Raw genomic sequence first — 23127 nt, 5'->3', positions numbered from 1 at the left:
CACAGCTCCAGAAAGGGTACTCTGGGTGGCTCTGGTACCAGGTAAGAGGTGACGCTCAGGGATTTAGGGAGGTCTGGAGTCCAGTCTTGATACCTGCATGTCAAAGACAAGAGCAGAATTCAGAGCTAGGAAAATTGGTAAGAACCAGGAGAAACTTTAGCCATGGAAGAACTGGGCCTTGGCAGGATGCCCAGACATGAAAACTGTAAGGAGATGTAACATTGAGACCCAGATCCCAAATGGCCCATTACCCAGAGTAAGGTCCTGAGAAAGGAACAGCGACAAAGCTGACCTGACGAGCTTCTCCCTGAGCTTTCCATATGCCCCCTGCCTTAGCCATGTCACTCCCATGTGCACAGAAACAAAGGTGATCTCACCCCTGGAGTTCTGCAGGGCAGTGGGACAGCAAGTTTGACAGATAGAGCATCACTTAGGCAATTCTATAATTCATCATGAATTATAATTTTCACTGTCCTGGAAATTTGTCTCACTTTTAGGAACTCAGCAGGCAACAGAAAAATAATCAGGTCAGCAAAGTTTATCCGTAAGCATTCACCACTCCCACTACACACTCCCTCCTTCCTCCAGAGGAATCTTCCAGATATCTGTGACTTAACCCTTTTACCAAAACCTTCCCAGCCTCTCCCTCATAACTCTTTCACCCACATCCCTTCCCCAAATCCCAGTCATGCTGGCCAAGTGACAAGAAAGAGAAAAGAACGCAGGGGGTGTATGTTTTTAATGTGACCCCATACTGCTTATGGGGCACATGACGTGCTTATATTTCAATGAGATATTTTAGGGAAAGGTTTATCCCAAAGAAGTTATGATAGCAGTGATAGTGTATTATTTAAAGTAATGTTGATGATGGAAAGAGACATTTTTTGAACAGAGCTGTACTGCAATTTACAAATTATACCATAGGTGTCACTATTAGCCTCTCAGTTACAGAAGGTCAGGTCTGACTTCCACATCCCCAAACTTGCAGGAGAACCTCTTCTCCATGCTCTCATAACATCTTACACATGTCCCAGTCAGAGCCTATGTTGACTATATATAGAAATATGCATAGTTTACAAATATATATAGACTATGTATAGAAATATATATAATATTTCTATATAATATGTATAATATTTCTATATAATATAGAAATACAAATATTTCAATTTGTATATTTTTCTCCCCAAGGCCAAAGAAACTTGCTCAAGAGTAACAACCAGGGGCCTCTCTGGTGGCACAAGGGGTTAAGTCTCAGCACCATGGAGCTATCACTCGCTACAGCATGAGTTGGATCCCTGGCCAGAGAGCTGACCCACATGGAGCAGCAGGCTTCTGTGAACCTGTCTGCAGCCTCTGCAGCGTGGGTTTGATCCCAGCCAACCAGTGAGATACCCACATGGCGCAGCAGATCTCTCCTGTCTTGCCTGCTATTCCCCTCAGCAGTATATTTCAGTGGATCCTCCTGTTCTGCTCCCCACTCTGTCTCTGGTGAATCCTCTCACACCCCTGCATCTCTGACCTACACTCCAGCTCTTGTATGCATAAATAAAATAAATCTTAAAAAAAAATAGAGTAGACAATGGAGAAGAGATTTTCTGATATCAGAGCCTATGATCTTTTGACTTTATGATATGACTTCTTATTTAATATATATGTATTTCAATCCATTCTTAAAATTAAAAATCCTATTACTATGTACTTCAGAGTGCTTCTGTCATTTGTTTGATTTGTTTTGGTCCAGTACTTCTTAAACAAAACTTATTTAAACAATAACTCTCAGTGTGCTTCTCACAGTACATTTTCTCACAGCACATTCTCTCACAGTATATTCTCTGAAACTTACAACTTCATAAATATTAAGGAGAAATCTATGTAGTGTACTATGCCATATAAAATATCACCCTTGGGCACAATGGAAGAGTAAGACTTCACTTGTACATACCTCATACTCAACAATAATAATTTGACACCACCACCCACCCCCCTCAGGGACAAAGTATCTTTGAGAGAGCTATGGGAAGCAGGGAATAGACTGTGAAACCCCAAGGGGACCAACCAGAGCTGCTTTGACAAGGCTATCTTGCAACCAGGAGAGTCTGTGACCAGGGGCAAACTTGTCAACCATCATCCCAGCTACAGAAATGGAAAAAGCTCAGTGTCCCTGAGGATTTGGTTACAGCCCCATTTAGCATTCAGTCACTAGCACCATGAGCCAAAGCACCTAGAAAAAGTCACACCTTCCCATGCATTGTGTAACGGTCATACAGACTTCAGTCCTTGCTGTAGACCCTGAATTGGCCCTTAAAGTGGCTCCAGCCACTCTCAACCATTATCAAAAAGATATGAAATAACAAGTGTTGTTGTGGATGTGGAAGAAAGGGAACTCTGTGCACAGTTGGTAGGAATGTAAATTGACAGAATCAATAGAAAATAGTATAAAGTTTCCTCAAAAAATTAAAAATAGAGTTATCCTACTTCTGGGCATATACCTGAAGGAAATGACATCAGGACCTCAAAGAGATATCTGTATCCGTCTGTTCATTGCAGCATTATACACAATACACCAAGATATAATATGGAAACAACCTAAATGTCCACGTACAGATGAGTGGATAAAGAAAATGTGATACGCACATTCTGTCATAAGATGGAAATCTGTCATTTTCATCAACATGGACAGAAGTTAAGGGTATTATACAAAGTGAAACAATTAGTGAAGCCGAGAGAGACAAATACCACTTGAGCTTATGTGCAGAATCTAAAAAAAAAAAACAAACACAACAGCAGTAGAATGATGGTTGGCAAGGAGTTTTGGGGTAGGACTGGGGACTGGAGGTTGGGAGAATGAGAGAGGAATGGGGAGATGTTGGTCAAAGGGTATAGACTTCAGTTATATGATGAATAAGTTCTGGGATGTAATATTCAGCATAGTAACTATAGCTAATAATAGTGTATTATATACTTGAAAGTTGCTGAGAGTAGATCTTAAATGTTTTTGTTTTTTTTTTAAGATTTATTTATTTATACAAGCACTGGGTACAGTCAGAAGCACGGGAGGGTGAGAGAATTCACCAGAGCCAGACCGGGGAGCAGAACAGGCAAACTGACGAAATACACTGCTAAGGGGAGCAGCAGGTGCTGCAGGAGAGGTCTGTGTGCCATTAAATGTTCTTACCACACACACAAATATTGTAATTATATGAGGTGATGAATGTATTAACCTTATAGTTGTAATCATTTTGCAATATATGTGTGTGTCAAATCATTATGTTGTATATCTTTAATGCACACTAAGTGACATGTCATTTATATCTCAATAAAGCTGGGAAAATATTTTAATTAAAAAAAATTCCTGGCATAGAGTAGGAACTCACAGAATATGGAATGTTTCTAGATAAGCAGCAGCAGGTTGAACCAGAAAGAGCACTGAGCTCTACCATCAGCTAAGGGAGGTCACTTTTCTTCTGAGTCCCAGCTACTCTTCTGTAAAATGAGGGGATTAATCCTATTATTTGGAGACCCTAATATTGAATAATTTGATGCTGGCTCTGCAACTCCAAATCAAGTCCTCTTTGTTTTCCTCAGAAAGGAACATATTTCTTTGAAATAGTTCAACTGCAGAACTAGAGGAAGAAATATTCTACTCACTCAACATATCGTTTTATATAAAAATAGAAGAGCTTGAGAAAACACTAAAACTTAATAAAGGATTTTAAATGCCTATGTGAAAATAATATATATGTTTAAACCCTGAGAGCAAAGAATAAACTCCCTTTGATATCTGGCAGCTCAGAAAGAAGTAATAGATTATGTATTTGCTTGTTTAGAATTCCATTTATATTCTATTCAATGCTGTAAGATTTAGAGCATCATGAAAATGTTGCATCTTAGGGAAGAAAAATGAGAAAAGAGATAACAAGGTTAATCCTTGGATTAAATTAAAAATTATTAAAGGAAGATGAAATAGACTTCAGAATGGAATGGAAACAGATACCTTTCAAGCAAAACAGGGAGTGTGGCACATAGGCAAATGCAAGCAAGAAATGTAAGTGTATAGTTGATCTGCCGCATTGCTGAAGTATACAATTAAACACTAGCACCTCACCCTATAGATTGAAATACATAAATGCTTCAGAGTCCTACTAACTAAATTCAAACCTATAATTTTTAAGCCCCTATTGTAAGCAAAGCAACTCTCAAATATATTCAGGAAAAAAATTGCCACCCTCAGCTGTGGCGAAGAAAACAATCAGAAGATATTCAATAGCATTTCTCAAGTTATGAAAAAAATATTCAACTAAGGTTTCTTCTCATTTAGACCATCATCCAATTAAACCCAAATCTTACACAGTTCTTCATTTGAATATTAAAACCTATTTTTATTAAAAACTTCAAAAAACAAAAAAAAAATAAATAAAGCATTCATTTGAGATTTCTTAAGTATTCCCAGCTGGAAACATTATGTGAATTTATCACAGAATGTAGCAGAACCAGGTGGTCCCATAGGCTTAGAGAGTGTTTGATTATAAATGCAGGGGGGGGAAATGCAATAGAAATGTCTTCATTCTAGACACCTCTCTTGCCCTTGCCATCTTGTCTCAATATGCTACCTTTTAGCTAAAGTTTCATCTCTATCGGTCATAGAGACCAAGCTGAAAAGCAGTGCTTATCAACATCAACTGGACAGGGCTGTGCTGGAATTTTCCTTGGCCCACTTTTCCAGACTGTATCCTGTGTCAGTGGAGAAGTTAAGAGGTTACGCCCAGAGAGAGGACTCTGAGAATAAACAGGCAGGCTACATCCAAACAGTTCCAGATATGCTGTACCAAGGAGCAAAGTTTTTAAGATAATTGTAAAGGGAGAGAGGCTATAAAAGGGAAGAGGAAGGAATTCTTTTGCTGCTGATGTTTGGGAAAGCAGAACTAACAGTCTAAGATGACATATGTTCAACAAATTGCAGTCTTGCCCAAGTGACTAGTTAGCCCAGGAAGTAATCCCCTCTGAAATAAGCTAGAGAAACATTTGCCCAACTGTTATCACTTAAATAAATTTTGATTTAAAAAATATGAAGAGGGAAACGTTGACAGCCCAGTGACCTTCCATTTTCCCCAAGCTTCCAGAGACTTGTGTATATGTCTCCTTTTATTTATTTATTTATTTATTTATTTATTGCTGTGACCCACAACTGCTGCATAAGGAAGAGAAGCTCCTTTGTTTTGCTGAGTACTTTTATGAGTCTAGGTACTCAAGGGTGTAGCGGGATGGGGAGAGGGTAAGAATTGCTTTGAAGAAAAGCAGGAAACTAATTTTGAAATCTGTGGCTATTGTGGGAGGCAAGCTTTAAACTCTGAAAACCATGATTCTTGCAACCATCTTAGAAAACGATATTTGGATATCAATAGCATGAGAGTGTCTATTTCATAACTGAATTGCATATGAATTTAAGCAATGGCGCACATAGAGGTCTGACTGTGGAGACCAAAATTTCTGATACTGAATAAGGTCAATTAGAGTTAATTATGGGAAAAGGTTATTGAATCTTTGGTCTAGAAGAAATCTCTGAAGTCATTAAGTCCACGCCCCTGATTGCAGTCTTGATACATTCAAACAGCATTCCTTTGCACCCTGCCTCTCCAGGCCTCCCCCAACAATATCTCCTAGTTATTCCAGTTCCGGGCAATCTCTGCCAAGGATCTACATACTGAATGACTTCCCATTGCTTTAGATCTAGCCACCATTTAAAATCAATAGAATTTGTCAGATTTAATAAATTAATCCATTTCCTTAATATTTTAAGAATATTGAAAATATTTAGTAATTAGCAAAAGCAATAAGATTTTATAATAGAGCAGAAACTACGGCACACACATTTCCCAGAAGGAATCAGCAATTATATCAAAGATGTGCACATGCTTTTTCCTTTACCTAAAGTATGATTTTCAAATTTTGCATGCGAATTTAGTGAAAAAATATTTTTTGAAAATGGGGCCAGGGAGTCACTTGTCAGAGTGTTTTCAGTTTATTGGGAAAGAAATGGGTCTGCCACGTTTTTCTAGAGCAAAACAGCAAAGATGTTAACACAGCAATTCAGCACATTTTTGAAACTTAATGACTAGAGGTTGGAAGTAACCTTGCCAGACGAGACAAAATAAGATGGATTACAAAGTGTATTTCAACAAATATAATTTGATTATATTAGCCATCACAAGTTAGTTCATTCTTTTTTTAATCTTTAATTTGCATTTACCCTGGTAAAGTGATTAAATGAAGGCACTTTAAAAAGGAGAAAAAAATAATGTAACTATGCACACAATAAGCAGTATTTATCATAATAGTAATAGTCACTTTGGATTTTAACAATCATATACATTATTGTAAACCAATGGTACCTCAATGATTTTTTTTCAATTGAAGCTAAAGACAAAAGTGTTACAACAGAAACAGTACCCTTTTCTTGGCACCAACATTTTTCTGTCATTCACCAAGAATGAAAGCCATCACAAGTTTTACTTTATGTATACAAATAGCATTCATAAAAGTATACACTATGCTACAGTTAAATTATTATTTCCATTAACAGTAAAAAAGGATCGATCTTTATGCTTATATTTTTATTCACACATTATGGTGTCATGTTCAGAGTGAATGCTAAATATATATTTTAATGTCCCTATCTTCTTCCTGTCAATTTGTGTGGACCACAAGATAAGGACTCTTATTACCTACAAAAATCTTTGTAGCTACTGTGCATGCAGATGACCTTATTAGCATTGGTTTTAACTGAAGCTTTGATAGAAAACACAATAATTTGGGAATAAGAGAGGTCAAGATGAAAAATGGAAAAAAAAAAATCACTAACCTACTATTTAAATGACTCCAAACAGATAAATGTTGATTCAATACCACATCTTTATCCATCTAGGTTTAGGTTCTAGCATTTAGCTCATCACCCTGGACTATTCACGGGGGAACACTTCCAACTAAGTCTACCCATGTATTTTCAATGGAACTGGTCACGAATGGAGCACCAGTCACAAATGGAGGCTAGAGGGAAATAATTCTGATTTAATTTATTTAGACTGTTATTCTTATAACAATTTAGTAGCAATGAATTTATTTATTACACAAAGTGTTTGGTCTCAGATGTCTTAAACTACTTAAGGACAATAGACTTTGTTCATACAGAGGCTGTTTTCTTATCCTGAACTGCATATATGAGATTGATCCCTTTCCAATTGATTGTGTTCCACTCTTCTGGAAAAGCCCTGTTTGGAAGATAGTAATTCTATTTTACTCTGTTTTTCTCTTTTTATTGGTTTGGATTTTGGCTTTGTTTACATCTATCCTTGACTTACTTTATAATCTTTAGGATTTCTGGGATATTAATAGCTTCATGTCTTTAAAATATAGTCTAATTTGTGAGAAATTCTATGACGTTCACACAAAGAGAAAATTAAGTACCAATCTACCTTTTTTAACTTTTCTAGAATAGGGGACTTACTTAAATGTAAATAAATACCCTCCAAGACTGACCTAGGTAGAATAATTGCTTTGCCAAGAGGTACATCACTATCAAGGCAAGAGTTAAGTTCAAGATCTTTAATCTTTCCTCAGTTCAGCAGTTCATTTATAATCAACAAACATTTCCTCAATCTTAAAATGCTAAACAGTAGACACAAAGAAAATATAGCCCTTATCTTAAAGCATCTATCCTCGGGCCTCCCTGGTGGCGCAGCTGTTGAGCGCTGGGTTGCGAAGCTGCCCGCAGCCTCTGCAGCACCGGTTCGATCCCCGGCTGCTCCCCGGCCCCCGGAGGAGGGTCCCACATGGCGCACAGACCTCTCCTGCAGCCCGCTGCGCCCCTCAGCAGTGTACTTCGGTCCTTCTGCCTGCTCTGCTCCCTGCTCTGGTGAATTCTCTCACCCTCCCGTGCTTCTGACTGTACCCAGCGCTTGTATAAATAAATAAATCTTAAAAAAAAAAAAAAGGCATCTATCCTCTAAAAGAGGAGGCCGAACATCAAGGAAAACAACAGACACACAGTATGTGATATAATAAGAAGGCCTGGAGTCAGTTTCGGAAGAATGAGGCTTAGTCAATCACTTTACCTTTCTATCCCTGGTCACATCTGTGAAACAGAGGAATTTATACTTGCCCTACTTTCTACATGGGTATATTAAGGATCAAATCAAAAGAATGAGAAATGCTCTAACAAATTGGCACTATTTAATAACTTAAAAATTGATAATGAAGACTCAGTATTTTACTTAACTATCCTATTTTAAATAGGACAAGTGCCAAAATTCCATATTGAATTTATTCTATAAAAATTAGGATTTTCAATAATCCTCTGAAGTGTCAGCAAGGAAAACCTTGGTGCTTTTCCCTCAGTGATATCAACATGATACCTTTCCCAAAGACACAGACAACTTTTTATTACTCTTAACCTCCATCTGAAGAGGTTCTCATATCACTGAGGTTGTTCACAGAATCTTAGAAAATAAACCTCTATTAGATTGGATCTGTTTGGATCCAGAACGTGTATGCATTTAGTTGAAAGGGAATCTCACTTCCTTTGTTAGTGATTAGTTCAGCATCTGTCTTGTGACTTAACTACAGATGTCTTCTGGGGGGCTTCTGAGAAAAGCATCCCTGCTTAAGAGACCTGCAGCCACAGCCTGCTGAAGACTGTTAATGTGCTGCAGACCATACAACCTGTGCTTATGAATGACCATCAGTATCCAAACTTGAAATAATTCCAGTGATGGGAATAAGCTTTAAATATTCACCAGCTGGTGCACCACTGGATCAATGGGCTCATCCCCCTCCCTTGAGTACATACAATAATAAATGAATAGACTTGGGCTTCAACCAGCAAGAACAGTTTGCCTGAAAATTGGAAATCAATGATACCACTGTGGTTACATCAATAGGTTAAGCAATAAATGAAGACTGCTGTCATTTTTTAAATTACTATAATAGCAAGGGGGTGGGGGACAAGATAAAGGGAATTTTTTCTTAATGTTTGATTTATTTTTTAATTTATCATATGAATTCTTACAGAAGTCCCAGGCTATGTGTACTTTTGAAAAGAACATACTGTCCTAAACTATGTCTACTAATACTAAAGCCAGTTCCTGTCAATCTGTCCCTAAAATATTTTAGGTTCAGATTTTCAGTCTGTGTCTCTGCTGAGAAAACGTATGATGACTAAACTTCTTAAGGAGGAGGAGTAGGAGATGAAACTGTAATCAACAGTGTCATAGGAACCTGTAGAAGAAAGAAAAAAGTGTGTTTTCCTTTAACTTCTATTTTATTCTATTAAATCTCATGCCTTATGAGATAGATTAGACCAAAAATGTTCCCAAGTCATGAATTGTAGAAAATTCTGGTGTTAATGTTGTCTCTCCAAACAGAGATCAGTCTCTAAGTGTATATTTAATTAAATCGTTGTAAGCTTAAGGAAATGATTATAGTAAGATTGCCACTAAAATACTGAGTTGGTCAATTTATATATCCTTCCAACAGACCCAATGGGGGTCTTCTGGAAGCATCTTAACACCTGGATGATTATTCCAAATCAAATGGCTTTGTGACAAAAACTGATCTACCCTAACCTGACACAAGCTTCTCATTTGTCAGACAAAAACTTCATCCCTGACTTGTGCATTCTTACTAATCTTACTCAGAGTACCCCAGTCAACTCAAAAAATAAGAAACAATGACAAATAATACCAAGGAGAATAAGAAAACATGTCCCCTTTCAGAAGAGAATTGGCACTAATAAAAAGGAAATACAAGTCATAATTTGGTACTAGCGAGGAGGCCTACAAATTAAAAAGCCATTTCAGGTGCCTAAAATTACTTTTATTTTAATACTTGAAAGACTGTTTTTCCTAATATGATAATATTTCGTAGGGCTCAGGATAGCTGAGTGGACAAAAAGCCTTTTAGCTATTTTCTTTTTCATTATATCCATTCTTTATTTTACATACTCTGTCTATATTTTCTTATATACAATATTTGTAAAATTCTCTGAAGAGCTAAACTGTTTTTCTATATTTTCTATAGGTAATTCCAAAGCATTGAGTATAAAATTTTATGAAAGTGTACATATATTAATAGTAGAAATTAGTTCAAAATGTCCCTATTATTAATCTCTTAAAGTATAAGTAGATGTTTTAGTTTGGTTTATTCTTTTTCCTTTTTTCTAATCTACAGAGACTCTGAACCATGCAGGGCTGGGTGGGGGGGATGGTAAGGCCCAGCCATTATATATGTTCTCTACAGCTTCCTGTTAACAAGTCATATTAAAAAATGGGAATAAATAGGGACTCCCTGGTGGCGCAAGGGGTTAAGATGCAGCGCTGTGGAGCTGTCCGCTGCCACTGCAGCACAAGTTCGATCCCCGGCCAGGGAAGTGACCCACATGGTGCAGCAAACCTCTCCTGTCTGGCCCGCTGCTCCCCTCAGCAGTGCATGTCAGTGGATCTGCCTGGTCTGCTCCCCACTCTGTCTCTGGTGAATCCTCTCAGCACCACCCCCGGCATCTCTGGCCTGTACCCCAGCTCTTATATGCATAAATAAATCTTTAAAAAAAAATGAGAATACCAATATGCCACATCTTATAAAAATGATTGTTTCATTCAATAAATAGTCAACATTCATCAGTGGAGCTGCTCTATGTCCTGCTACTGCATGGTGAGGCAAATGAAGAGACAAGACAATAATCAGGCAGCAAACCCGGTTAATCCAATATATTTCAATCAAATACAATTCAAAAATTAATGTATACATATAAAAAAGATGAAAGAAAAGCATACTTGAATTCTCAAAATTCCTGTTGATACAAGCATTGTAAATTTTTGGAAAACAAAATACTTTAAAGGGTCAATTCAGTGAGATTTGGCACAGCAAAGGGCAAATTCAAGTAAAAGATTTTCATTAAGGTGCTTCCTAGGGCTGGGAGGTTGGTAACTGTGTCTGTAAATACCCGTGTGATGGATGAGCAAGCAAGCAAGCCAGTAGTAGGAGTGGGGAAAGCCACATCTCACAGCATAATAGAGAACAAAGGAACTTAAGACCTGTGGGAAGATTCAAAAGAAGAAAGAGGATCCAGAGAAGGGGAAGCAGCAGCAGAATTTCGGTAAAAGCAAAGCCAGAAAGAAGCCTAGTGACATAAATAGCTACTATAATATATTTTTAAAGGTCCTGTGTTACATAATGTAGGACTTTCACCCCTGCTCACTTTCAACCCTTTGTCTTCTTCCCAACCCCCAATATCATCAGTAAACACTCATTTTTTTTTAAATACACACAAAATCCTTGGTGTTCACTGGATTTCTCAACAAAACCATTGACAGCACAATGTTCCAAATCTGGGTTGATGCAACCTCAAACAGAATTAGCGAGTGCTGCCAAGCAGTTGACATTGTTAGCTGCACACACAAAACTAACAGCAGTGGAGATGCCAGTTTTGTGGAGCCTCAGACTAACACAACTGGAGAACCTTTGAAAAAAATTGCGGAGATACAACGTTAGCTACAGAGACTTGAAAAGGGCCCGCAGGAATGAGGGGTACTGAAACTAAAATTTAATTCACATAAAGTATATCCACCCTTGCCTATTCAGTCAAATTGTGGGGACTTTTTCCTAAAAGCCATGCTAATGTAATCTGAGACTGTTCTTCACATAAGACAAGAACCTGGCACTCTGAATAGAGTGGAAGGAAATATATAAAACATATAAAAATAAAGTTGTTTGCAAAGTCACTGCTTCTCATTAATTATCTAAATCATTTCCTATATGCCCATCATCGACACATTCTTTTAATTAAATGCATGTCTGATATAGAACTCATCTCATTATGTTACCATAATCAGATAGGAGTAATTTATGTCATTACATTTAAATGCATGATAATTCCCAGTGTTGAGTATATATATATAGAATGTTGATTGCACTGGTTTCCAGTTACTCTTACTAAGTTTTGCAGAAGGTTGCATAAATTATAGAGTATTATTGTAATTACATGTGTAAAATAAACAGAAAGTAGATTGGGTTTGTTTTTTGGATTCTTCTAACAATGAAAAAGAAGATAGTGCCAATACTTCCTGAGTGCTTTGACCACACCACTCTCCTAATACATGCCTTCTCCTAAATTCAGGGCCTTCTTTACCAGAATTTTCCACTGAGAATCCATACAAAAAACATCAGTAGAAGAACATAAAGCATCTGTCAAGAGCAGTTTTTAATGTGAATATTGCCTTTTCCCTGCATTCATGGTGACTGTGTGTTAGAAGATGAGGCTCAAGGGATAACAGGAAATAAAACTCCATTTGTTGTTCTGCTTTGTCAAAGTCCAGGAGATGCTGGCCCAGTCTCGCTTCTTCCTTCTAGTGGCAACAACCTTGGCTTTTCCTTCGGAGGACTGTACCCCTTCCCATTCTTTGGGTCTCATAGGGCTGCTTCAAGGGCTCTGAAGGGACAGTACGTGACCCTGGCCAGAACACTTGGGCTTTCTTTCCTGGGAGGTTGCAATTACCTACAATGGCAGGACAAACAGGAGGAAGCCCTTGGGGCTGAGTTTTTCTAAGGGTGATGTCCAGAGAATTCTGGACAGTGTTTTGGATCTGTTCCAGCTCCTGTCCTTCCAGAGGTTGGTGTTTCAGCAATTCCTTAGGATCTGTGACCTATCCAGAATCCTTCCTACAAAATCTTTATATGCTTAAGTTGTATCTGTTGTTCGCGACAAATGTGCCATAACATGGGGAAGAGGTGTTGACCTTTATGTAAAGGGCAGGCATCACTAGATACACAGGGTCTCATTTCCCGATTTTTTTTTAGTCATATTCATTTCTCTCTATAATCTTGGAGTTGTATTTGAAGGAAATTGGAAAGAAGTTTACAAAATTTCCATCCCCTCCAAAAAAAGAAAAGAAAAAGAAAAGAAAAAAAACCTTCCATGCAAAATTTAGTTCCTTTCATACTTCACCAAATCTGCCATATCATGTCTAAAAATACAAGCAAGATGTAATATGAGAATAGTGGTGTCTTACATGGAAATTCCCAAAGGGAAATTGTTTTTCTCAAATGCTTATAAAACAACTTGAATTTGGGGGTTAAAAAAAATTATCTCATGGGGTGTGAGACCTCACTGAGATTTCTCTTTAAATTCTCTTTAAGAACATACTGTGCAAGTTTACAGTCACTCTTAGGGGCCTTTAAGTTTTTTTAAAAAAAGCCATTAATTAAAATGATTAATTTTAAAATTAGTTAAAATATTTGGGCAGATTTGTTATTTGTGTGTCTGTTTATATAACACAAGAGATTAATTTTGACAAATTGTAATTAGAAAGCCAGTTATCACCAATAGCAGCCTAATTGCTTTATCTACTTAACAAAAACTAGTTATAAAGAATTTTCCAAGTACAGCATTTCCCTAAAAGTCCAAAAGAGGCTCAAATAAGGCCTCCCTGGTGGCACAGCAGGTTGAGCGCAGTGCTGTGAAGCTGTCCACAGCCTCTGCAGCATGGGTTCGATTCCTGGCCGGTCAGGGAGATTCCCATATGGTGCAGCAGACCTCTCCTGTCTCAGCTGCTGCTCCCCTCAGCAGTGTTTTTCAGTCTGCCTGTTCTGCTCCCAGCTCTGTCTCTAGTGAATTCTCTCACCCTCCCGTGCCTCTGGCCTGTGCCCCAGCTCTTGTATAGATGAATGGATCTTAAAATTTTTTTAAAAAAATTAAAAAATAAAAGACTCAAATATGCACAGCGGCCTTGAGCCTTCTGTGCAATTACTCAGGGGTACCTCCTTACCAACCCGTCCCTACAGAACCATGCTGGAGCTAGACTTTGCTCCTTCCTTCCCATGCCAGGGCTACATTCAACAACTGTGGAGTTAACTGCTCTAACATCTTCAGTGTCCATATTCTAAGATGTCCCAAATGCAAGTCTAGACATGAAATTTGTAGACATGAAAGAACTTTGACACAGCAAAGTAAGTCTAGATCCAGTGTAGTATTATATTAAATATTCAGAAGTTGCTAATGATTACAGAGTACACTTTGACTTGTTCTGTCTGTTCTGGATCATTCAAATTAGGACTAGTTCTGTCAAGAAGCAGCCTATCTGATCTGTAAAGATTACTTCCTCATCACACTTGAAGCCCGAGGTTGTGGGAGTAGAAAGTAACATTTCAGCAACATCTGTAAACCTCTAGACAATGTTAGCTGTGGCTGAGTTTATGGAGATAATATGTACTGCAGTGTCCAAGAAGAGTACAAGTAATAAAAATCTTGGCCAAATCATGACACCCATATTTTGGGTCATATTGTAGAAATCAAAGTAGAATATTAACTGGGTTTCATTCCAAAAGTAATGTTAGTTATGGGATATGGGTACTACCCCAGGAAAATGTGATCTTGTTGGCCACCTAACAGAGATAGGCAGCCATGTCTCCGGGGTCCTGCTGGAGCCATGCAGGGCTGCTGAGCCTGCACTCCCCAGCCCTCTGGGCAGCTGGCACCTCCCTAGCTGGACTCAAACCTAACCCACCAGGAAGGGGGCCCAAACTCTGCCCCTGATGTCCAGATATAGCCCAGGCAACACTGCACAGCGTCTCGATCTGAACTCTGTCCCTGATGTCCTGAGTGAAGAGGCTGCTGGGAAAGGGGTGGAGCTGAGTAACCACATCAGGGGAGCCTCTAAAAGAGAGAAAGGCACATGGGCTCTCCCTTTTTCATCAGAGTTGCTGCTGAAGGCAGCTGCTGACCATGTGGGAAGCAGCCTCCTTGCCAGCTTCATGGTTGTGACTCCACCACACCGCTGAGGGTCACTGCCCCTGTCCCTCACCCTTTGCCTTGTTAGTTCTCCCTCTCCTCTGTTGGGTAAAGTTGGTCTTTGCTGCTGCATGAGAGGCCCTTTTGTTTGCATTTGTGGCCATGCATGGCTGGACCCATAACTGGTAAGAGAGGTTCTGACCCAGTAACAGTATTTAGACACTCTGCCCAGCAGCAGTGCCAGCCCTGGGAACGAATCTCAAGTGGTTTCTCTTCAGTCACATCAAGCAAAGGGATCTGCATTTTCTTTCCCACATCCCACATCCCCCTGCTTGTCAAAGGCTTAAATTTCTGTTCTTGTTCATATTCCATACATGTGCTTAGGACTGATATTTGAATGTGTTTGGGGTCACTACAGAGAAGGATCTCTAACAGAGGGCTTCAGACAGAGTTGCACAGGCCTCGCTTTTGCCTGTGAGGATGGAGTCCTCACCAAATACCCTCTCGGAGAACAGCTGCCACAGCTCCTCTCCATAAGCCACAGGCCCCAGTCTCCTGAGTGGGGATGGCCAGCACTGACGGGGCCATGACATCATCACCAGTGCTCACCAGGCAGAAGTCGGGAGGGTCTCAATCCTGTCCATGTGGTCCTCTAAGCCTGTTCCTTTTTCTGCAAGGTCCACTGACCTCTGCAAGTGTCAAACTCCAGGAGGACACCTCCAGCCCCATCCCCATCACTGACCACCCCAATCTGGTCTACCAAGTCTCTCTCTGTTCTCCTCCTGGTAACTGTGTGTGCACACTAGCCTGCTTCATTCCCCACTGCTATAGCTTTATACTTCTCTAAAGGACACATGCTGCCATTTTAGAACACCCCATATGACCTTCCCTTTCCAGAATGTAAGACCAACATTAACATCTGGCTTCTGTTTCTACAAAGTTCTAGGCTACCCAAGGACCAGCAGATTGGACTTACATCCTACTGAAGTGCTCATATTTTTCCACTAGAGAATTTGTGCTTCTTTTCCCAGGACACTCTCCTTTCCCCACTTTCACGCACCTCTCACTCAGTCCACACCCCACCCCCAGACTGCTCAAGCTCAGATGAAGGTTTGCAGACACATTTCAGGTGATCCTTGTGCAATTAGAGTAAGCGACTCTTCTTGCCTAAAGGCAAAAGGCTGTCCAGCAGTCACCCCACACCCCCGAGCACTTGGTTTCACTCGCTCATGCTCAACTGCAGCCCAAAAGTATGCATGATAAGATACTTGAGAGGCAGAGATAGCGACAGATGGCACAGTCACACATTCAGATAACTTTGACTAAAGTATATTGTTAACAAATGCTCATTTCATTTTTGTTATCTTTTATTTTATATTGTTAACAATTGCTCTATTTCATTTTAATTGTTCTTAATCTTAATGTTCCAATTTATAACCTTAACCTTATATATATATATATATATATATATATATATATATATATAGTTGAATTACTATAGTATTATTACTACTGCTTCAGAGGAACTCGTTTTACAGTTAAATAAATAACTAAAACAGGCTTGTTTTAGTTTATTATTAAACTTTTTTTAAAGATTTATTTATTTATACAAGAACTGGGGTACAGTCAGAGACATGGGAGGGTGAGAGGATTCACCAAAGACAGAACAGGGAGCAGAACAGACAGATGGACTGAAGACACTGCTGAGGGGAGCAGTGGCGACGCAGGAGAGGTCTGCCGCGCCATGTGGGTATCTCCCTGGACAGCCGGGAATTGAACCTGCACTGCAGAGGCTGCAGACAGCTTCACAGTGTGGCGCTCAACCTGTTCCACCACCAGGGAGGCCCTAGTTTATTGTTAAACTTATCACAGTAGGACGTGTCAATATGAGTTGTGTTTGAAGCCCTAAAATAATAGATTGCAACCACTTCCACATTTCAGTGCTACAGTGGACATAGGAAAAAACTAAAGCAAAACTAAACAAAAAGGTGAATGACATTCCCCCCACCCCACACCCCCACCTGGCCCCCACTAGTGAGTATAACAACAGGTAAATTGGACTTTTCTTGTCACCTCTAGTCAAGGGAGAAGAGTGTCAATGGGGCCAGTCACAGGTAGGATTAGAAGGGCTCAGCTAAACTGTATTCTTCCCTCATAAATTTATTTTCATAACTATTCAGAGTGGGAGTGAAAGCTCATTTGTTGCTACTGCTTCAGCTGCACTTGAGGATGGGCACTTAGTTATCAGACTTTCTCAGATAATGTCCTCCAGCCATGTCAGTGTTGTCTCAAACAGACTTGTTTTAGTTATTATTCAATGTTATAACCAAAAACTCAAATTTCCTTCAGGATGAAAGCTTTTGCCTCCCCTAGTTCATGCTGTGGCGGGTGGGAAGCCAACAGCAGAAAAAAAGAGAGAGAAGAAAGAAGGAAGAATTGCCTTTTATCAGCATCTCCAAGAACACACCCTGTTTACTGGCTATAGCTTCTAACCCCTAAAGTCTTAGAGCTTGCAAAGGGAGAAGGCTAATGCAGGAAAAAATACCCCTCACTGGCTCCAATCGAGAACTGTTTCTGCAGAGATGGCAGGTGTTTAAGGTGGATTCTTGCTCCCTTGGGTGTTTCTTCATAAGTCCTTTGGCAACATGCTCTCTACCAGTCCTGTGTGTGTGTGCTCTCAGACCCATACCTCCCTCCAACTTCTGTGTTTCAATAGAACTGACTTCTTTGGGTTTGGCCAACCAGAGACACAGAATGTGGAATGGAAGTTGGGAAGGAGGAAAAGTCAGGGAGAGAAGTTTCTCCCCATCTCACTTCACGTGTGGGAGCCTCGCTAGCTTTTGCTCGGTTTCCTCAGAAGTTCAGCTACTGAATAGCATCTCTCTGATACTATCTTCTTTCCAGTGATCCCAGACCATGGTTCCAGTCACTCCAGCTCTCACTTTATCCCTCCAATCCAAGGATACAGAAGTTCCATGCTCTTGCCAATCCCTAGATTATCTCTCCATCCCCTGTCTGGCTCTCAGCTCCTCTGTCACCTGTATAAACAATTTTCTGCAAGAATTTTCCTCTACTATAAATACTTGAAGATGTTTGTATTTTCCTGGCTACATACTCCAACACACATACACAATGCTTCTGCCATTCCTGGGGGCCTGACCTTTAATACCCTGATATGAGAATATATTAGACAAGCCATTTGCATCTTCTCCCCCAAACCCTGGTCACTGGGGATATGAGTTATTATATTGAGACCCTTTTCCCTACCAGTGACCATGTGGATAGAACCTAGCATGAACTAACTGTACTTGACCTAGAGCTGGTTCTCCTTAAAAGCCATCACAGAAACTGTCAGTAGAAGTCCAGTTAGTTTTTGTCTTTTTTTTTTTTTAAGATTTATTTTTATACAAGCACTGGGGTACAGGCTAGAGGTGTGAGGGGTGAGAGGATTCAACAGAGACAGAGCAGGGAGAACAGGCAGACATACTGAAACACACTGCTGAGTGAAGCAGTGGGTGAGACAAGAGAGGAATCTCCTGCCATGCCATGTGGGAATCTCCCTGGCTGGCAGGGAATCGAATCCACGCTGCAGAGGCTGTGGACAGCTTTTCAGTGCCGCGCTCTACCTGCTGCACCACCAGGGAGGCCCCTAGTTCTTGTCTTAGCCTGGGTTCTCCAAAAGCAGACTCTAAGACAAAGCCTTCTCTGTGAGCACTGAATTTGGAAATGTGATCCAAAGAAAGAGGAGTAAGGAGTGAGGAATAACACTTCGATGCTGTATCAGTTTCCTGTTACTCTGTGTTTTAAAACAACACACACCCCAAAATGGCAGAACTGGTATCTTCTGGAGCCTCTGAAAAAAAAAAATCCATTCCCTTTATCTTTTCAGATTGTAGGGGCTGCCAGTATTCCTTGACGCATGACCCATTTCTCACATCACACCCACCTTTTGCTTCTGTCATTATATTTTCTATTTCTAACTCTCCTGCTTCCTTTCCAGACGCTCGTGATTGCATTTGGTCCATCCGGATAAGCCCATGGGATCTATCCATCTCAAAATCCTTAAATTAATCACATTGCAAAATTGTCATATAAGATCACATATTTATAATAGATTCCAGGGATAAGAATGTGACCATCTCTGGGGTGTCATGACTCAAGCTACCACAGATGTGCCACTATTAGGGGCAACTCATTCCTGCAGAGCTTTGTAAGCAGTCTTCTACATTCCATCTCAGAATCACCCACCAGGGGTGGAAAGGGAGACAGTTATCTGGCAGAACCCATGCCCTACTGATCAAGGTTGTCCCCAGGGTGTTAGCTCCCCTTAAGTCCAGGAGCTACCTGCATTCACACCTAGCAGCATCCTACAGCATCCCATGCCACCGCCTCAGCACAGGGGGAGATTCAAGGTAGGGGACAATTTTCACTTTCCCAAAGCAGTCGAAGGCCACATGACTGAGGCAAGAGGTAAAGCCCAAGGAAATAAAAAAGCCTGGAGAATTCACTTCCCATGCTAACCGGAAGACACAGACAACTGCCACAGCCCTACTTCACTTTGTCAACCACAAGGCAGGCATCCATCTTTCTTGGACCCCTTCTCACAGGGCTTCTGTTGAAAAGGAAGCACCCCAGCCACATCTCATTGAGAGGAGAGAACAAGCCTTCAAAGGCCCAAAAAAGAAGAATCAGAATATAAGGAACTGATACAGACAGAAGCTCCCAAGATTAGACTAAAGCACCAAGGCAGTTAAAGAAATTATTTTTCCCTCTAGCTAGAGGCAATAATTACTGAGAGTTCAAACTCTTTTCAGAGAGGCACCAGGGAGATAGCATTGAGCTCTGACCTGGCTTATATCTAAAATGCCACCAGAGTGACAGAATCAGGAGGGAGAAAAGATACACTATCCAGGTCATTGATGCACTCAAGGACAACTACACTTTAATAACAGGCATCTGGACTTGTTGAAAATCTTAGCCTGGGCAAGCCACTCTCCTACCATTTATCAAAAGTGGGAGAAAGCTATCTGTTTGTTTATGGTGATTGGAAGTGGAGCAAAGAGCAAGACAGCTACACTGGTTATCAAGAGTGTGAGCTATGACAACACTGTTCATCCTCCATAGGCAAAGACTAAAAGAAGGAAATAAACAATTTTGCAGAGGGGATGGGAAAATGGGTACTCTGACAACTGCTTACACAGTATCCACTGATAGAGGCCTTAAAAGACAATCTGACCTTATCTATCAAAACACAAAGGGTGTGGGTCGTGGGTCCTATAACCCAGAAGTCTACTTCTGGGGAAAAAACATCTTACAGAATTACATAAATAAATGAGCAAATATATTAAAGCATGTTTATCAAACAGCATTGCTTTGACTAACAGGAAAAAAATTGGAAACCAGCTGAGAAGTTGGTTTAAAAAACAAGTTGGTTTAAAAAACAAGTTGGTTTAAAAAACAAGTTAACAACTACACACCCAGGCTATATCATAACTCCCTGGTGGTGCAAGGGATTAAGCACAGCACTGTGAAGCTGTCTACAGCCTCTGCAGCCATGAGTTCCATCCCCGGCCTGACAGGCAGCAGACCTCTCCTGTCTCCCCCGCTACTCCCCTCAGTGCATTCAGTGTTCTGTTTCCCACTCTGTCTCTGGTGAATCCTCTCACCCCCTGCACCTCTGGCCTGTACCCCAGTTCTTGTATGCATAAATAAATCTTAAAAAAAAAAAACAAAAAAAAACGGGCCTCCCCGGGTGACTTAGTTGTTGAGCGCTGGACTGCGAAGCTGCCTGCAGCCTCTGCAGCGCCGATTCAATCCCCAGCTGCTGGCAAGGGTCCCACATGGCTCGCAGACCTCTCCTGCCGCACCCGCTGCTCCCCTCAGCAGTATATTTCGTTGCTCTGCCTGTTCTGTTCCCCACTCTGGCTCTGGTGAATTCTCTCACCTTCCCGTGCGCATCTGACTGTACCCAGTGCTTTATTTATTTATAAATAAATAAATCTTTTAAAAAATTTTTTTATTAAAAAAACAAAACAAAACACCAAGTTAGTTCTTTCTATACAGATATGGAAGAGGCTCACAACATATAAAGAGCAATGAACAAAATGCAAAACACAGGGTGTGCTATGATCTATTTTATTGCCTAAAAATATTTGCATGCATGAAAACGCGCATGTGATTTGGCTATGATGTCACATCCTTGATAGATCGGAACAGACTTTGCATTCTATTTCCCCATCAAGGCCAACATCAATTTCTAAGAAGTGAATCTGCAGCACCCGATCTGCTTCCTTTGTGTGACTTCCTGCTTGGTTTATTACAGTGTATAAAATGAGTGATAAAGGTACCAGGAATGAATACAGTCATGTACCATGCCACGACCACGGGGCTATGTTTTGAGATAAGCACCAGCAGGCAAGTTTGCTGTGTGAATGTCACCCAGTGCACTTAAACAAACTTTGACTATATAGCCAACTACACACACAGGCTATATCATACAGACTATTGGGGCCACTGCTATAAATGTAATCCTGGTTGATCAAAATGTCACTAAGTGAACGTGACTGTTGAGTTCTGTATTAATAAAAGTTCTAATAGTGATGGGAAAAGAAAACCCAATCTCTTAAGCAAAAACTATATATAGTCAAATACTATAGGTATGGCCAGTGATGTTTAGGTTTTGTTGCTATTTTTGCAAATATTACTATATTCCCTGAAGGGAATAATAATTTTGCCTAAAAATTTTAACTCTCTAGTTTCAACCCCTTTTCCTTTTAAAATGACTTGTGTGATTTTTTAAAATAAAAAAAAATTCCTGAAGAAGACAATTATTAAGCTATCACAGAAGAAATACATATACATATATATATATATATGTTCATAAAACCAAGAGTCTGCAGACTTCAGACTAAGCATGGCTGATGGAACACAATGTTATTCCTTTGCCAAACCCACTAAAATAAGACTAGAGGAGTAAAATCCAGATATAACCCCCATGACCAAGAGAATATAAGAAAACACAATAGTGAAAAAGAGAGGCCAACACATTTTTGGAAGACAAAAGTGTTGAAGAGTTGAGAAAGCTGAAGAGATGTCCTGCCTGCTAGGAAGTGAGAGAGGAGATGAACATGAAGCCAATCACTTCATGCCACAAAATCCAGAAAGACTCAGGTAGTGGGGGGCACAGTCACCTCAAAAAAATGGACAGGGACTACAAACAGGAGGGGTGCTGGACAGCCTTTGGTAGTGAGTTAGCTCTCCAGAGCCCCTTACTCCCCTAGCAATGCAGACAGTGGGTCCTATAACCCAGAAGTCTACTTCTGGGGAAAAAACATCTTACAGAATTACATAAATAAATGAGCAAATATATTAAAGCATGTTTATCAAACAGCATTGCTTTGACTAACAGGAAAAAAATTGGAAACCAGCTGAGAAGTTGGTTTAAAAAACAAGTTAGGGCCTCCCTGGTGGTACAAGGGATTAAGCACAGCACTGTGAAGCTGTCTACAGCCTCTGCAGCCATGAGTTCCATCTCCAGTAAGAGCCTGGAGACTCAGTCTGTGAGGAACTCAAAGAAGCTCCATAGCAACCTTTCTCAGTGCTGACTCAAGAGAAAATTTACCCCTAAAGCCCTAAGGCATGTAATATACAAACTTCTCTTGTAAGTTTCTAAAATGGTATCAGCTTTATACCATTCTTAGAAGAATTGAGAAAATAGGTACTCAAATCATTTTCTGCAGGGCAATATTCTCAACCTCTGGTTAAAAAATGAGGCTCTAGTCACAGTGACCCCAGGCACTGAGGAAAGTTGGTTGGATGATGACTCTGAGGTGTGGAGGGGCCATGGGAAGAAAGGAGCAGAACATGGAAAGTCTCCATACTACTCGGTGGGTCCCCGTACTGTTGTGTGGCTCTACATCCATCTACCTCCAGAATGATGTCTCCAGCCATCTTGTCTGCCCAGTGTCCCTGGCAGGAGATTATAGGGTTCTTTCATGGACAACCTGATGAAGAAGTGTGTGGGGGGGTGTGTGTGTGTGTGTATGAGGATCCCCACAAAACATTGGAATGCCCACCTAATTTATCAATACGGTCTACAATTTCCCTTCCAACCATGCTCACAAATCATCTTCAGAGGATTCACATTCAATAAACATGGGAGAAATCAACAGATAACTGAGGAAAGACTCCAACTTGGAAATTATGGATCCAGACAACAAACAGATAAAGAGGTTGCTTCTGAGAAGCTGAGCTCAAGAGACAGGAGGCATGGAGAAAAGGCAACTGCTTTTCCATTATGAGTCTCACTGAATTATTTCACTTTCAATCTATATACAATGAAAAAGTTG

This window comes from Talpa occidentalis, unplaced genomic scaffold (assembly GCF_014898055.3).
Source record: "Talpa occidentalis isolate TD23 unplaced genomic scaffold, MPIMG_talOcc4v2.1 talOcc4.5, whole genome shotgun sequence".
In the NCBI taxonomy this organism is placed as follows: domain Eukaryota; kingdom Metazoa; phylum Chordata; class Mammalia; order Eulipotyphla; family Talpidae; genus Talpa; species Talpa occidentalis.
The sequence above is the reverse complement of the archived record's forward strand: the minus strand, read 5'-3'. Positions refer to the sequence as shown.